This window comes from Pteropus medius, unplaced genomic scaffold (genome assembly GCF_902729225.1).
Source record: "Pteropus medius unplaced genomic scaffold, Ma_sr-lr_union100, whole genome shotgun sequence".
NCBI classification, from domain to species: domain Eukaryota; kingdom Metazoa; phylum Chordata; class Mammalia; order Chiroptera; family Pteropodidae; genus Pteropus; species Pteropus medius.
In genome coordinates this window covers 33,574,106-33,579,481 of record NW_024354500.1, presented here as the reverse complement: position 1 = coordinate 33,579,481, position 5,376 = coordinate 33,574,106, and positions in this window count along the sequence as shown.

Sequence of the window (5,376 nt, the reverse complement as noted above, 5' to 3'; positions counted from 1 at the left end):
TTTCTAGACAGTAAGGTGAATTGAATAGTGAAACAGATTCTTATACAAAGAAAAAGAAACTATTTTTGATAATCATTAAGTATCAAATTTACATTTCATTTTGAACAATTTTGGCTTGTTAGAGATAAAATCAAGTCATTCTATTAGCCTTTTCATGACTCTGTATATTGCACCCCTAAGTTATTTAGACTTAGTACTTCCATAATAATGATGAAAAATATTCATTCAGTTAACATTTGGGCACTTATATACCAGAATCACAAGAGAAAATGCGTTTTTTCATTTTAAAAAAAATGAGTTTTTCTAATGTTGGTGAGAAGGCTTTTCCCTTCACTCATATACTTCCCAATGAAAAGTCCTGTAAGATATTATTTTCTTTATAAGACACTTATATGTCTCTGTTACAGAAAACAGAAGTCTTCTTTATCCATTATCCTGTTTCTTATATTCCAAGACTTATTACTTCTTACACTCAGATGCTCTGCTCCTAGCTGTAAAACTACTTATCAGATGATTCTGAGCACTAATATCAACACTCTGAATTCATATCATTCCCATCTGCCCCTCCCTCTTAGATGGGTGGTAGGAGAAAGTGTCCAGGAAAGGCAAATAGTCAGTTTATTTATACTCACTCTCTTCTTCCACAATAAGTCATCTTACTAATCATGGCCCTTTTCCCATTGAGGCTCAGAAATCTCCTGAGTTTAGCCATATAGATAGTTGTTCCCAATCAATTTGAACTCTAATATGGGAGAAAAACTACTAATTTATCAGTGAAATATTCTATATTGTGGTTCCCCCTGAACTTTTTGCCAGCTAGACCTTTTTACCTGGGAATGAGGCCAATAAGAAAGGCATCAGTTGATATATTTCAGTGCCTTACTATATCCATTTTATATTAAGGTAACAAACTAAACTAATATATATATATATATATATATATATATATATATATATATATATATATATATATATATATAAATAAAAATTTATTTTAAGTTCTACATAACATTTGACTACTCAACCTAATTGCTATATAAATCCTTCTCATGACGTTTTCATTACAACACAATGGTTAAAATCTGCAAAGTGTAGATTATACACCTTTTATTTTCCAGCAAGAACGGGCATAAATTCATTAAGGAGCTAAATGTGGCATTGAATCCATTGAAAGAAGGATTATTAAGATTATTAGAATTATTAAACAAGGATTTTGAAATTGATTCTTCCATGCAGATTAAAGTTCAGATGCAAAACTCAATCTACCAGATTTGAATGAACATATAGCAAAATGATACCAGTGAACACCCATTAAGAAACAGAATCAAGCTATGTAAAATATATGTGACTGTTGTATTCCCCTAATATACATTTACTAACCCACCATTATGTTGTAGAGATATCATGCTAGATACCAGCAATGGTAATGTGATAAATGCATAATATGCTTCAATAAAAATTAGATAAGACAATACGAATCTGAATTTATGTGCATATATACAGACACACACAGATACAGATACAAAAACTAAACCAGAGATGGGAGGTAATTATAGAGTTTCATACTTCTTTTGAAACTAAAGATCCTAGAATGATCTGGTCTATGGTCACACATCTCACTTTGGCAGAGCAGAGCAATCTTCCATGTGCCAGCTTTTTATTTCTAAATTTCTGCGTCGGAATTTCTCTAATTCAGCTTATTTTCAAAAACATTTTTGAAGATACACTATTTGCTCAGCACTGCACTAATTGCTTTCAAATATTTATAACCTAGACATAAAAATAATAACATACATAAATTATTTCTAATTTATAGATGAATAAATATAACATTGTTTATTGAACTAAACAGAATAGTTCTCTGAATGCCTAAATATGTCAGATTCTGTGCTTGGCATCAGAGATACAAGAACTAGCAGAATCTCTTCCCTGCCAATAAAGAGCAAAGATTTCATAGGACAGATATATGAAAATAAAACTGAAATATGTGATATGGTCCATAGGCACCAATAGACATAAGATATGAAGTCAGAAACTCAGTTTAGCCTAGAGGCTCAGTGAAGTCTTCAGGAAGATAATAATTCTTGAGATAAGTCTTTAAAAATCATTTGAATTGAGAGTGGTTGAATACATACATATGTGATACATACATATCTAGAAAGACTTGAATGACTAGATGTTTGTACTATTAACTAATACATAGGACACAGGAGGAAGAGGGGGAATTTAGTAGTGGTGAAGGGCTAGTCAGATGATTTAACGTAGTGACGGGTTGATATGTGGATTCGTTGGATTTAAGGTGCTTATAAAACATTGAACTGGATATATGTAAAAGATGGATAAATAAGACTTATTTTAAAGAATAAGTCTGAGTTGGAGATAGAATATGGAAAGGCAAATTAAGTGAAGGGATTTTCTCATAGATATATATCTGAAAAGAGACAAAATTAAATTTAAATCTAAAATATCTGGTTTGGAAGTTCAGGATCTTTCCAAAGAAGTTATATAATATTATCTCCTATTAATTACCTTCTATCCCATTCTAAATAACAATTTGAAATAATCAAAAATCTTATTTTAAGTAGACAGGTATAAATGGATAGTGGGTTGTGTGTACATGTAAATATATTTATTTCTGATTGTCTTCTTTCAAAGAGATTCCTTGCTCAATACTGTAAAAGATTGTATTACATGAAGGCTTATCTGAGAATATTAGACAGAAGTATTGTTCCATTTTGGATAGAAGAATGTATTGAGAAGTAAAGAAGTCCATATAAGAGAATTATTGAATTGCTAGGTTGAATCTGCAGATTCACTTAACATAAATCTCATTTGTCAAATTTTCTCCTTGAAAATTTTTCAGCAAATTGTTCCTGAACACCTTCCAGTAATGGGGAAAACATTCTTTCCACTATGTCTTTGGGGAGTTCTTACTAATATATGTTTGTTCATTTATTCATTTATTTTTTCATTTGTTTGACATACTTTTATAGAATACAACACACTAGGCTCTATGCTAGATATTAGGAATAAAGCACTGGACAAGTCAGACATGGTTCCTGACTTTATGAGTCTCAGCCTTTTGAAGGGCACATTAAATAAATAAATAAATGAATAAATAAATAAATAAATAAATAAATTTGTATTATTTATTGCTGTACAAATTATCCCCAAATCCAGTGATTTAAAACAACTTAAATATTTATTATTACATTTTAAGTTATATATTAGTGTTATTTTTATTGTGGAAAGAATAATTTTATGCAACTAAATATTTAAAATAAATACAATTAAGCCAAGGATAGGTTGACATGTTTACACTTCCTATAATTCTGTTTCCCAGAGAAAACAGAGCAGTACTTATATGTGGAGGATACACTTTATTAATGTATAGATTTGCTGTCAGAAAGTAAATAAATGGTTAGGAAAAAAAATCTACTGGAATGGAACACATTCTCAATGACACACAAGAGAATACTGATTTTATAAAACAAAATCAGGCTAATGCAAAGAGAGAACAGGCTAAGACTAGGAAAGACTGTAAGAAAAATATTTTTAATGGTCAACTTAAAAGTAACAGTGATTTGGCTATTTGATTCATTTGGAAATTGTTTTATTGTGAGATCTGTGATCTGAAGAGAGAATATAACTTGGCTTTTGTGTTACACATGGAAATGTATTGCCTACACTCCAAGGAAGGATGTCTTGCCCCAGCTACTGGGACAGATATTCTTCATCTGTCAACCCTTTCAGGGTTTCCTCAGTTACTGGGCTGACCAAGGATACAGTCTATTTTCTTTGGAGGAGGGGAATGAGTTGCAGAGTGTTACATTTTGGCCAACCGTAAGCCACCTTTATCAGGCCTTTATAGAGTAGGCTCCAAACCTTCCCATGGGGTTGGCACAGGCTTTTGGGGGCTTACAAGGCAATTTAGCTTCTCTTTTTCTCAATCCTGTTTCCTACTCTCTCCCTTTTTTTCCCCAACAGATGCTATTTTTTTTTCCCACAGATACTAGTTTCTATCTAGTAATTGTTCTGCACCAAAACTTCATCTCAGAATCTGCTTCCGGAAAAACATCTTATAATATTTGGTACCAGAAGTTCAATAAAAGAAAGTGATATGATATGATTTTGGTGCTAAATCACTCACTACCTATATGTCAATAAAGACACCATTACTGGTGGTGGGTAGAACACATTGAGTTCTTGGCTCAGTGTGGTGGTCCAGTTGATAAAACCCTCACTGATGGTAAATTGGGATGATATGCCAGTGAAGAGAAATTCTCTAACTACTACAATATATGTTTAAAAAATATAGGGGATGGAAACACTATTGCTAAGCATCACTGATACCCCCAAAAAAGATAGTGAAAAGTTATGGACAATCAACAGTAATTGGAAAACAAATATTGACAGGATTTGGCCTCTTTGGTAGCTTACAATGATGCTCTCATTTCCTGTAGCAGGAGGACAGGAAAAATTGAGGACAAGGGCCAGGACTTAAGAGAGTAAGATTAGCTCTGAAAAAAGGTAAAGCCCAACCAAGGCAGTTTTATTATCGTGGCTCTGGATAAAAAATAAATAGCAATTTGACACTTTGTATAGGTAGATCTGGGTATATGCCCCAAATAATTTGTATATTTAAAATCCTTTGAGCCCTCTCGGCCTGCAGAAGTTATCCACTCCTTGCTATTAGGAGTTAGCATCACCCCTTACTTAAAGAATTGCAGAGGCTTCTCTGTCACGGAATAGCATCGCACACACCATCTTCTCTTCTGATCACGAGGCCTATAACATGACACAGCCAAGACATTCAGGGACTAGTAAGAGAGAAAAGGAACTCGACCTTATAGGAGCAGGGAGACCTAGTCAGCATGGGCAAGCAGGAACCAGAGGAGTAAGCGAGGAGTAGATTTTGTGAATTCTTGATCAAAAAGTCTAATTCATAAAATTGAATAGATTTGTGTGAGCATGTACTAGGATACTCCAAAAAAAAAAAAAAAATTAAACATCCTGGCAAAGACTCCAAGAAATGTTGCTAATTGTCTCCTACAAGCATGGAAAAAGCAATGAAATGGCTCATGCTTCAAAATTGAAATGCAAGAGTATCACGAACTCCACCAAAATGTAGCCTCTATTGCAGCCTCTGTGCCAGATATGTTTTTTTTAATATGGCCTCAGGTCCATTGTATGCTATCGAGCTATTGATATGGTAAATGAACACTTTCATTCAGAAAAGACAATTAGATATATTTTCATTCACATAGAAGGGGCAATAATATATATTTACAATTTTCTGCAAGAGCTAATTAATATTGCAGTTCTCTGTCATAACAGGTTAAAGATATCAGCTGTCTCTTTATACTCCCATATATA